Below are 13,390 nucleotides of genomic sequence, written 5' to 3'. Positions count from 1 at the left end.
AGTCAGCCAAGGGACATTCTAAAATCACATAAATCATAGGAGTTATAGGAAATTTGAACCTTATGCCAATATTATGGAAATTTCCATTATTTTCCTAGAACCCACTTACATGAAATGACTTGAAATGTTTAATAATAGAATTCACCATCTATTATTGATCATAACAATTGGATATTTTAGAAAGAATATAAAGTTTAAACTAGAAGCTATTACAATTAGCTGATAACAACAACCACCATTAAAATGGATCACATTATTTCTTTATGAATCAATTAGCAGTGATAAATAGGATGCATGCATCATGCATTGTGGTTCCTTTTCTAAGAGACTTAACAAAGACTATGATTTCAAAATAAGTTGCAATTTGATGGTTGAATGATGCCTTAATATTTTGAAGTTAAAAGTTATGATTTTGGCTAAGATTGAATTACAATTTGTCACACACACTGTTGTAGTCCCCTTTGTAACTTGTGATTAAATGAAGAAGCCCTTGATAAGGCTTGGGCTTATGTCAAAAGAAAGGAAACTCCAAGGTTTGCAACTTGAGAAGGTTTCTTGGGAAAGAAACTTGTTAAGATAAAAATAAAAATCAAAACACAATAGCATAATGAATGAGCCTCAACCCCTAGTTGATCCTTTTATAAAATTCTCCAACCAAAAAGCATTCAAATCCCTTCTTTATTTTCACCCTTTCAAACCTAGGCATAAATTTATAATCACTTTATATTAATTAAATCTCCACCATCGCACTCGCTAGGTGTAATAATGTTATAGCTTAAATGTAGCCCCAACATTAAATATAATGAATAATTATATATATTTCAAAGAACTTCAACTTTTTGGTCTAATATTTAATTATTTCCTGATTTACTTATTATTTAAATATTTTCCTAGCTTGGGGAAATGGAAAAGTCTAGATATTTCCTCTTTGTTGACCATCACTAGGAAGAGGACATTGCCCAGTTTTGGCCAAACATTTGTTGTTTGTAAAAAAAATCCAAAGTATCATTACTCAGCTGCAAGCTAATAACAACATTTATTAGCCCTTCTCCATTAAGAACAATGGACCATACATGATCCCACATGAGTATGCCAAAAATTAGGTATTGAATGAAGGTGCAATTATTTGCCTTCCAATGAAATCAACAAGAAAGCCCTGCTACCTTTGTTAAAGGTTTTCCTTATTCACCAACTAAGAAATTAATTTCAAATAAAATACCTATATAAGGTCACATGCCATGGTTTATATTTGTAATATATGAAGTCCATCTTCCAAGTTTTCGTTTTCTAACTCATACAAAAATTTACCACTATCTATTCCTTATTCAGAGTAATCAAGAACTCCTGTGTACTAATTTTAGAAGACTTCTACTTGTATATGACTAGTGCTTGTACCCTGGTAGGCTACAAGAGTACAACCCATAGGCATTGGGGTTGAAGTGTATAGCTGAATATTTCATCCATGCTAGGGAATTTTTTTTTTAATATGATTTGATAGAAGGCAATAGGAGATTTGTAAAAGAATTATTTTTTGTCTATAATTTATATGCAAAATTCTTCACAATATTTTAATTACTCATTAATTGGAAACTTTCTTATCACTGGCAATGCCATTGTGGTACATGTAAAAATTGATTGATTGTCACAAAAAATGCCATTGTGTATTCTCAAGAAATCACTTTGACAATTTCATCTGGTTGATTTGACCACCTCCCCCTCTGCCTTGTCCCCCGCCCCCACTCATACTCTAGAAATCATGGTTCCTAGCTTAAAGCCTTCTTAGGTACCCATTTACAATCACAAATACTCTCATTCATATTTTTCTGCCAATTACAATCACTTTAAGTTTTTATGGATTAACCATAACTAATTCTTTCAAGTCATTTGAAACTTTCTTATCACTGACAATGACATCATGGTAAATATAGAAACTCATTGACAACCATAATGATGCCATTATATACATAGTGCCACTTTTATTTATCAATTATTGTAGAAACTAATTGACAATCATAAAGATTTTTGTCACTTCATTTATGTTGTGATAGTGCCACTTTCATGAGTTTGATTTATCAATTTGATGAAGTGTTTACTCTCCAGTGATTTATAATATTGAGCATCTTATGCCACGATAGTTGCATCTCTATGAGTCTGATTAACAAAGAATGATGTAATGCCCAGTTAGGAGTGATTTATAATATTGAACATCATATACACACAAATAGAGGTCCTACCAAATAGTAGATATATTAATGAATTGGCAAGTTTAAACCTACTATACCCTCTATTTGCTGGTGACAAATTTAGCTTTTTAACTTTCACTAAAGGTTCTAGTTTTGAAATCTTGAGCCAATATAGGCATGATTGTAGGTGTTTTATTTATATCTCATGCTTTGTTGGGTGGTTTTAGTCTAGGTGGACTTCTTGTTGTAATATTTAAGAGGAGATAAATTCACAGTTACAGTTGCAAAAAATAAAATTTAACTGATAGTCCACACCTATGAATTTTGGTCCTCTCTCTCTCTCACAGTATTAGAGAAAATATTTCAAATTACTATATGAAAAGTTGAATTTTATATGCAAGGAAAATATGTACAAAATAAAGTACCATTTTTATGGAAGCTCTTCATTCTTTTGGTGCTTGGAGTCTGTGGAAAATGCATGTGTTATGGAACATCTTTCTTGTCTACAGAACAAGACAAATAATGAACATTGTTAGCAACAGCATGCTCATAGTTTTCCTATCCATTATCCTCAACCAATTACTTATGATAGGTATTCAATGTTAATATGATGATATCTTACATCAGGTTTTGTATTCAAGGTTTAATTTTGATGAAGATTTATTTGGGGCAATTTAATTTACTTGCTTTTATTTATACCTTTAACTTGCAAAAAAGAATGCTCTTGCACTCTTGTACACAATTTTGTGATATTATCTATGCAAAGGTCTGGAAGTGGGTGGTTTAAAACACTTCTTAACAACCACCCAAACATTATCTTACATGGAGAGATATTTGCAATTGAGATCTGAAGGGAAAGCTTTGCTTCCATAAAAAAGGTTTTGGATGTAGTGTATAATCTGGACTGGAATAGTAGTGCTTTAAAGAACAATTGCACAAATGGATGCTTAATCAGGTAAAACAATTTGTTTCTTCTCATCCAATGCTTGTAATTATTCATAGATCATATTTTACAATACAAGTTTGTTTACAATGTTTTTATTTAAGTGGAGCATGGGAACTATTGTTTTGAAATAGACTTTCTTGTAAAATCTTCTTCTCATTAAAATTTTCAACTACTCTCTGAGGGTTTGATATTTGGAAGGGTCAATTCTCTGCAAGGGTCAATCTCATAGGGTTATTAGCCACAAAACAAAAGTAAATCTTTTGCCAAAATTTCCTAGGACTTATCACTTGCTCCAAGTATGTTGCCCTATGGAAACACTTCCTTATGGTCAAAAATGTCATCGATCTCTATATCGATAATTGCATACATATTAGCATCATTTTGAAAGTTTTATTTTTTTAATATTTTTAATTAGATAGAATTTCATCATTTTTCTAGTTGAGTTTATCGCATTTCCTTGAAATACCCTCACTTTGGCATATCTGGAAGCAGTGATGTCAAGGCACAATTTATGAGCCACTCAAAATGAAACTGTAGAGATCCAAACCTTGGCATGTTTTAGTAGAAAAAAATGCTACTTCAAAATCTACAGATGAGCTATTTGTTTTAAGATGATTCTAGGCTCCCTTGTAGGTCAACTGGTGATTTTGTTTAGTCTCTTCATGGCATATTTGTAGAATAAGGGAACATACATTGTCTACAATTTTATAACTGTATATGCTCTCTTTAACCACCACCAAATCTTAAAATATTTAGTCATTAGAATTTATTCACTTATTTTCTATCCAACCTTTTGTGGATGATTCTAGTAGGATGCATTGATGATATTCTATAAAAGGCAAAATAGCTCATTTAACAAGGAGTAGAATAATTCAATATATTCAATTCCTAAGCAATGGTTCACCTTTAATTTGCATTTACAATGTGCAATGAGTGTAGTGATCCATGCTTGCTAATGAAATCTTGAAGCTAGTTGAGAGATGAATAACCTGTAGTAAACCACTTATAATATTGTGCCAATTGAAGAGACTAAGTAGAAATTCATATAGATAATAATCACATTTAGATATCGATTTTCATTTTCAACTAAGCCAAATAAGCCTAGCCTATTAAAGTGATGGAGACACATACAAATTTACTGACAACATTGTTTGAGTGGATAATCTTGATCTTGTAAGACTTGAAGTTAAGCATAAAATATTTTATAAGGCGGTTCTAGAAGGAATAATACCACATCTATAAAATCATGACATTTTTTTGTATTAGTTTTGTCTGCAATTATTTTATGGAATGGTGAATCTACTATTTTTCCTTTATCAAGGTTTACTATTCTCAGAGTTTTGTTTGCCAATCTATTTTGCTGTAAATATATGTTCGAGTGCATATAAAATTTTCCTAATGTTCTAGGCTTAGGGTGATTGTGATTTGTGTAGAGGAGAAAGAGAACATGCTCATCTAAAGCTAATCTTTCTAGTTCTTACTTCATTGCAGGGTGCTATGGAATATAATAAACAAGCTCTAGATTATTTTGAAGAAAAGGGGGTTTTAGTAATCTTCCTTCTTAAATGCCTCGATCGACCTCTCTTCTTTATGAGAATAGTCGAAGAGCCTGACACATTATTGGACTGTACATGAACCAAAGCCCTCAATACACTTTCTGCACTTATGTTGCACAAGAAAAGCAATAAAGAAAATATATGGTATACAAGGAAAACATACACAACCTAATCTCAATTTCCATATAAGCTTCATAACAGAGCATGTCACTAATGAGCATTTAAAACAGGGGCATACTACCTACCAGAGCAATTACAACTCCAGTAGCTAACACTTTTATGATGTCTAGAGCTCCCAATTTGGCATAGGATGTGAGTATGCTTACAAATGTAAACTTGTCTGGTTTTTTGTCCTTTGTCAATAGCCAACCACTTAGATAGAAAGTAGAGTTGGAGCAAGCAACATAGGGGGGGAGTTGGGAGACAACTGATCATAGATGTGTAAGACATGCCTTTCAATAGGTGTTTGGACGTTGTGAGTTAGAGCATCTACCGGCACTAATCGGCAACAAAAATTTGGATGAAAAATGTTTGGTTTGGAAGCTGCAGCATGAGGAAATTTTGGGGTCTCTCACCCACAAGTAAAAGCCTATCGGCAAAAATAATTAATGACTTGCAAGAATGACTTCAAAATCACACCCTATGGAAGCACAAATGATCCATCACCACAACACTATGGAGACATCAAAATTATGTAGCTTAATATGCTAAAATTAGATCCAAAGTTCCTAGGCTTGAGTATGGCATTTAAAAAAAAAAATCTTAGGGATAAGTTTGCTAGAGAGAAGATTGGACTTGTCGCAATTGAAGGGACCTTGACTAATGAGCCAAGTAAGTAAGCGTGCTTGTATTTCTCTCTATTAGTCCTTTTTCTCTTATGATGGCTACAATGAGAATCAAATATGAATGTAGATGGGATCTTGACTGATGATCCACGGGAGATTAAGAGGACTTAATTTTCTTCCTACAAGTCCTTATTATATTTTGATGGCTATAATAAGGAACCAAGGAAACTCTAAAGCTTATGTAAAGATATTATCCTCAAAAGCCTCTTGTGATTGGTGCTGTGAATATTGAAAAGAATATTATAATTTAAGGGATACCTTTCATCATTAACAGTTATTGTCTGAACATATGTCATTCATGTAGTTATTGCATGAATATAGCAATTGAATAGAATCAAATGATAACCTAACAAATCAAATACATCCTATTCTCATGCAAACAATCAATGAATTTCAATCTTGTATAAATGTTATCTTTCAAAGAGTAATGTAAAGCAACATTTAGAAATGCAGTACCTTGCAAACCTAACTCTGCCAAATTTCAAGCTCAATGAAAGGAATAAGCTTTAGGAAAATTTCCAGTGGTTACTACAGTTTACACATGTGAAAAATGTGGTCATAGGTTCATATGCACTTCTTGTTTGTAGTTGATAATAGGTACACTTACACTAGCCACATTTATCACACTTAAACTGGTCAGTCATAGCTTTAGGATTTTGACCTCATTTACATTAAAAAAGAGCCCTATCTTTAATTTCCTTATTCTCAAGTTTTCTTTGATCACTAGCCATTTCTTCTACTATCATAACAATAAGTTTATCAAGTTTGATCTCCCCCACAAGCACTCTCCTTTGCAAGTCTCGATTACTTCCATCTCTAAGATTAAACATTATAGACCTATACTTGACCTTTTAAGATCCATCAAACTGCCCTAATTTTTCAAAAATCACTAACTCAATAGAAACTACAACTATATTGGATCACATGCATTCACTCTCTCCAAGTGCTCCCCCTCAACTTCTGTATACACTTTGGAGAAAGCTTTTGCCAGAATATCATGAAACTTGTCACACTTTATCATACTTGTCAACATGGGAGGGCCATTTAATGATGGAGATTTCTTCTTAATGCTAATAGATTAACAAGAAGATAAAATGGCTCATACAAAGGTTAGTAGCAACAAAGAAGATGGTGGATGAAGAAAGGGAGGGTACCATGCAAGGTACTTCTATGACACTAAATGTTGATGCTCAAGGGTTAGACATCCTTTGAGATGAATAATGTGGTAGTTGAGTTTCAAGGTAAATGGCATGAAGATGCTTTCATTGCAGTAGATTTCTCAATGCAAGAGGCTAAAGATGAGGTGGTGGGCCATGATGGGTAATTGAAGAGTGTTTTCTCTATTAGTATGGAGATGTTTCAGGTTGATGCGAAGGCATCAGAGTACTTATGGATGGTACAAATAGTATATTCACATAAGTTTTCATTAGAAACACTAATGGTCTAAGAAAATATGCATTAATATGAGAAGTAAAACTCATTATTTGTAACCCTTGTGTAAGTCAAAGTCAAGGAGGATTTATTTATTGTTTGGAAGGTTATTGATAAGTTCATATTTTGAAGTTTTTGAACAATCAAGAGGAAGCCTAATATCCCCATCCTGTCATCTGTAGCATGAAAATTATTAGAAAATAACCAATCATATGATGACTTTTTGGTTTTATGAGCATACCTAACCCATTAGTGATATTTCTTGTATAACACTATTGTAGAGATTTTGTATGTAACCTTTTCTTTTATTCAAAATCTTTGTAACTATTGGATAGTTTGGGAAATCAATTGTTTTCTCTACTTAATGTGAAAAAAATAATGGTAAATCTAGATTGGAGATGTTTAGATTTATGCCTAGGGACCTATAATAATAAGCTCAATTTATTCCACTTAAAAATAGTTATTATTTGAATTATATTTGTCTACTAAAAAATCTTCCTTGATTTTTTGTAGTGTAGAATGGGGACTCACACCCCCCTCCCAAACCTCAAAGTACCCATCCCTGAGATGTCACTACACTAGGTACTTAAGTACCCAAGTATCCCCACCTCTGTCATTTTGAAATCATGTTGCCACTAGGATGGATACTTGAATTTTTATTTGATTTTTGATTTTTGAATGTTATTATGTTGAATGTTGAATGGTTCTAGTTCATGTTGCAATTTAGTTATGTTCATGTATTTGAATTTAGTATGTTCTACTGAGTCTTCATTTCCTAAATATAAGTTCATGTTCTATATGTATACTATACAACAACCCTCCCTTCCCCATCCTCCCCTTGCTATCATCCCCCAACCTCCATCCTAGAAACTCATCTTAGCATCCCACCACCTCGACGTACCCTAGTAATGCTGTTACACTAGTTTTTGACAAAAGGATTTCATTTTCTCTTTTAGTGACATCCTCCTTTCTTTATGTACAAGTGAATCAACTTAGCTAATTGGAGTGACAAGAACCACATAAAGTTAAAACTACTATTAAATCCTCAAGGTTAGCTGCAAGAATAGTGTATCATATGCATAGAAGAATAATGTAATATCTTACATCCAAAAACCTTGACTTATATTTTAGTTATTTATTAGCAAGTGAAAGGGTTTGGTTCTTCATATATGTCAAATGTTAATATGATTAGGTTTTGTGAGAGGTCTGTAGTGGGAATATTCAATGCACCTGCAACAAATTTATCATGAAACCTTCTTGTAATAAAGACAATCATTCAGATTTAAGCTTTTAGTTTCAACTATGCCCATAAGGTATAGGAAAAGAATGTTACAACATCAAAAATATATTATGATGATGTATGGTATCTAGAAACCAATTTTTTTACATAATTTATATTTGCTTACAAAATTCTGTGATACCAAAAAATGCTTGAAAGATGAGACTGCTGCGACAAGTAACCAAATGCAACATGATATTATTTCAACACTTTTAATGATGTAAGATAACTTACCATATCAATAAGAAAAGAAAGGTCATAGAAATTCTTAATATTTTCCACAAAAATATATTCTCTTTCTAAAGCTTAAGTATATTTTTCTTTCTATCAATGATTTTCATTGCTTTATTTCGCTTCCACTCTCCAACATCACCTAGTACAGCAAACCAATATTTTACACATTGAACAAAACTTTAAATTCATATATTATGCTATTTAGATATTTGTTAAACTAAAAATTACATCAACCATATCCAAGTGTTTTTTTGCACATTGTATTGTAAATGTAATAACTAGAGAATACTAAAGACCTTAAGAAACACATTTACCTATATGAAAGCATCCATTAATCATGAATTCATTTGTAAGATCACAAGGCTTGTAATAACTAGAAAATAAAGTTTTCCCTCATATGTAGACCTCTCCATGTGGCACTTATAAAAGTGCATCATATCCCATATCCAAAACAAACTCAAAGGGGACCTCAACATGTGGTAGAGGTGGACCAATTGTACCAATCATTGACATGATAGTTGGAATTGAAATAAAACTTCCTGCACAAGTTTTTGTCAAACTAGGCAATAGTAAAACAAGTCACAACTGAGAAATAAATACATTGTCAAAAATTATTATTCAAATTAGGAAATCCAAAAATTAAAAATAAACTAATAAGAAAGTAGTTAATAGACACATACACTTTTAAGACTATACATTAAATGAAAATCTGCGGATTATAATGCGTATCATGCAGTTTTCATCTTCTTAATATATGGAACTAGAAATATCTTATGCATACACTATATGTTAGATACAACACTGATATATTTATCTAGTGAAATATTTTGTTTCTTCCACTTATTAAAACATGTTTACTTATGTGACTAAAAATTACATTAGTTCTCATAAATGCAATAGATGGTTGTTCCAAGGGCCGCTAATGAAACCCTTGGAGTCATGAAAATATTCAAAAACTCATCCACTGCAGCATGTTGGGTTTCCTAATCTCAACTCTATTCATCCTTGCCAAATATTTAGAGTGTTTTTTATTGTGATCTCATATATAAATATGCTCCTTATATGTTATAATCAAGATGCATCACTATCCTTTTTTTCTTATGAAATCAAAAATCTAAAAATGAGAAATATTTTGTTCAATTTCCCCTTTTCATGATGGTATATTAATTATTAGTTGTTTCTTTATGCTCATCACATAATCATGGCATATCTATTTCATTTATGAAATAAATTCAAACAATCTTATGGTAGAGTCATAATGACTGGTAACTAACAATTCAAGGCCAATTGGGTAATATTATACATACAAGGAAAAACATAATTGTAATTATTAGAAGGACCATTCTCTATGATTTTTTTTTTTATCTTAAATGGAAACTATCCTAGAAAAAGCATAAAAGTTCCTACTTATAAAATTTTCACTAGGAGAAATCCTTGGGATTGGAGAAGGAGAATGAGGAGGAGTACCCCATCAGGCTGTTGTTGCGGGATGTGAAAATTCATTTTGAAAGACTCAATTCAAAGCTTTTCATGGTAGGAGGTCAATTGTGTTATTGTCACATGCACTACTCATTCTATTGCAAAATTCTCCAAACATGAATAACATGTGGACCTTATAGTTCAAGAAGAGGCTATCCCATCTTTAGTTCAAAACCTCCAAGCACCTCTAGGTTGTGAGGGGGAGGGGCATATTGTGTATGAGTACAAAGTCAAAAAGGAGGTTGCATTTGCACTAGAGCTTCTTGTAGTGAAGTTAGAGCATCAATGAATCATTACAAATTCTAGTTCTCCTTCTAGTCATGTTTCTTTACTAAAAAGGTATAGGAATGGCTCAGAAAGTCATATTTGATTGGTGTCCTTTGATTAGCTATTACTGTTATCACAAATCTAGCCCATGAAAATGAAGCTATCAAAACTCTTGTGAGAACAAAAGAAGGAATTCCTCCTCTTAAATTTTTTCTTGATTTGACTGACAGCAAGGTGCAGCGAGAAGCAACAAGTTCTCTATGAACTTTGGCATTAAAATATGAACCAAACAAGAACTAGATTGTAGAATGCCACTCACTTCCAACTATTATTCTGATGCTACATTATAAAGATGTCGGCATCCACAATGAAGTAGTTGGTGTGATTGAGAATTTGGTGCACTCATCTGTTAACATAAAGAAGGAGGTGCTTTCTAGAGCTTTGCAACTTGTAATTGGTCAGTTGAGTTCAAGATGTCATGAGAGCCAAGAAAAAGTTGCTTTATTGTTGGGGCAATTTACTACAATAGATTCTAAATTCAAGGTGGACATCATCCAAAGAAAGGTTGTTTGACCTCTTTCAAATATGCTTTAGATGCTTGATCCCCAACTAAAGGAGATGGAAACTTTTTCTTTGGGTAGATTATCATTGAATTTAAATAAACAAGATGGAATTTTTCATGATGGTGAATTAACTCAAATGTTGGAGCTACTTGATTCTTAAAATGGATCTCTTCAACATAATTATTTTTCTCTAAATGGGATGGTAGATAATGAGGAAAATGTTTCTGATATTGTAAATGAGGGAGGAGCAAAATAGTTGTAAGATGTAGATGAGGGAGGAGCAAAATGAGGACCATCCACTCCAATCCAATCCTATCAAGATCCTACCCCAAAGCATAAACGAAGATATCATCGTACCATGTCTTCCATCCATAGTGCAGTCACCATCCCCTCCATCTCTAAAACCTCAAGCCATACCTCCTCTACTGTAGGATATCTTTTCATCCCATCAGCTAAATCAAGATCCTATCCTACCATCTCCTCCGCTCCATGCTTCCATCTTACCACCTATCCAAGCTATTCCACCATCTATAATTTACCCTCTTAGTTTACTTACATTCATCCATGGTGGCCCCCTCTGAGTAGAAGAATTAAGAACAGTATCTCCCCATTGCAGTACATCTAATAAAGCACTTCTACCATTTTCTACAAGCAAAAAGTTTCCTCAGCTCATTCAAATGGTCAATCGATGGCATTATCAAGGTCAAGGTTTAGGACCACAAGAGCAAGGAATCAGAAAGCCTATTATTGCACTAAAGAATCTAGGATTTCATGTTCTTGGATATGTCTCCAAAGGCTCACCATCTAAAAGTGTTGGTACATGCCATCCCCAAACCAAGCCTATCTCCAGGCCCACCATGCCAACCTCCCATCACTCCTTCAAGAAATCTTATGTAATACCCCCTCCACCATCTTTGCAACCCAAAAAAATCTACCATATCCCACCTTCATCTACTAAATCCATTTTGGGTCCTTATGTCCCAAAATCTACCATCCTCCATCCCCCTATCAGCCATCATAAAAATCCTATTCCCTCCATTCCTACGCAAGATCAACAAAGGCACATATTAGGGCACATCATCCATCATCATCCCCCTACAAGCTCTTCCATATCCTCTCCATCTCACAAAGCTTCTCCTAACCATCTTCCCAAAGCTTACCACAACAATGTGAATGCCAACTTCAAAATGCATAAAGCTAAAAATCCACATCCTAGGAAATCATATGTCTATTCTAATAGACATACTCCAAAAAGGCAAAATCCAATCAAAGAATGCAAATCAATGCAAAAGCCTATGAAAAGAAAATCCAAAACCACGTGAATCCCAAAGAAAAAAGTTGAAACCCAATGCATAATGGCATCCACCATTGCTAATCCCCCATCCAGTGATTCGTGTCCCCTATCTCCTAACTCCATCTTGGGTGCCTATATCCCCAAGTGCGCTTCCACAAATCCTCCATCAAGCCCGCATCTACCATCTATCCCCCATATGCTCTTTTCACACTCGTCCCAACATGTGCCAATGTTGATCCTGCAAGCATCCCCATCTCATGCTCCTTTCCAAACTTTTCATCCCTCCATCTCCTACCATCAATCCCATCTGATCCAATCTATTGCATAAATCACACATCTGGTGTACCAATAGCTAGCAACTATTGAGATAATGGGTGTTGCACACATTGCATAATATTGTTATTTTATTATTTTATTTTATTATGTAATGTTGTGCCTAGATGGACGTGCAACATGTAAAGATTCCCATGGAATATTTTTGATGAGTTGTATTGTAACATTGTGATAATATTTTATGTAATTATTTAATATTGGGGAAAAGAATTAAAAGCCCACTATTAAATGTGGGGTCAGTGGGTTAGGTAGCACATGGTTTTAGCACATGGTTTATGTAATACCACTTAGTGGTTTTGTGGGACTTGCTACTATATAAGCAACCACAAGGGTAGTTGTTGTAGAGAAAAAAGTGAAAGAGTGACAAGGAGAAGACAAAAGGTAGGAGTCGAGCGGGACAAGGCTTGACAGGTTAGCCAAGGGAGCATTTGTGAAGGTTGAAAGCATGGCATGGGATGTGTGGATTCATGCTTGTTCACATAGTTTGCTTGGTTGTGGCTATGGCCATGAAGGCTTCCATGGTTATATGGCAATGGTATTTTTGTTGAATAATACATGGTGATGGATGCTTTTGGAGGCTGAGTTTTTTTCCCTCAATGAGGGTTTCCCAGGGTATATCTTGTGTCACAATTTTGTGGGTATGTTGTATATTCTCTTGCATGTGGATTTTAATTCCGTGTTTATTTTAGATTTATTATGGGTTATGTGGAAATAGTTATATTCTTTGTTGCCAAGTTTCCTTACAGCAACAAAATTGAACATTCCAACAGCCAGTGAAAAATCCCAAAAAAGCCAAAAATAGCCGAAGAAAGCCAAAATCATTCCAGCTAAGTCCAAAGTCAAAAATTCAAAAAGAAAAAGAAAAAAAAGCATCCACTGGTGAAAACTTGGCAATTAAAGTGCCTTGGACAAGTACCATGATGAAAACTTGGCAAACAAGCATCACGCGTAATCCAGCCATCCCTAGCTTAGCCTATCAT

General features: G+C 33.8%; 2 pseudogenes; one reads left to right on the top strand and one right to left on the bottom strand.

The window, feature by feature from the left end:
* Positions 1-6,036: 6,036 nt before the first annotated feature.
* On the bottom strand, positions 6,037-6,602 carry LOC149564374 (transcription elongation factor TFIIS-like; annotated as a pseudogene).
* Positions 6,603-6,624: 22 nt separating this feature from the next.
* LOC149564373 (uncharacterized) lies at positions 6,625-11,072 on the top strand (annotated as a pseudogene).
* Positions 11,073-13,390: the final 2,318 nt, after the last annotated feature.

The sequence above is a fragment of the Cupressus sempervirens genome, chromosome 4 (genome assembly GCF_028749045.1).
Source record: "Cupressus sempervirens isolate cs-2001-9-10 chromosome 4, ASM2874904v1, whole genome shotgun sequence".
NCBI classification, from domain to species: domain Eukaryota; kingdom Viridiplantae; phylum Streptophyta; class Pinopsida; order Cupressales; family Cupressaceae; genus Cupressus; species Cupressus sempervirens.
Note: the sequence above shows the minus strand (reverse complement) of the source record. Positions and strands in the feature narration are given on the sequence as shown.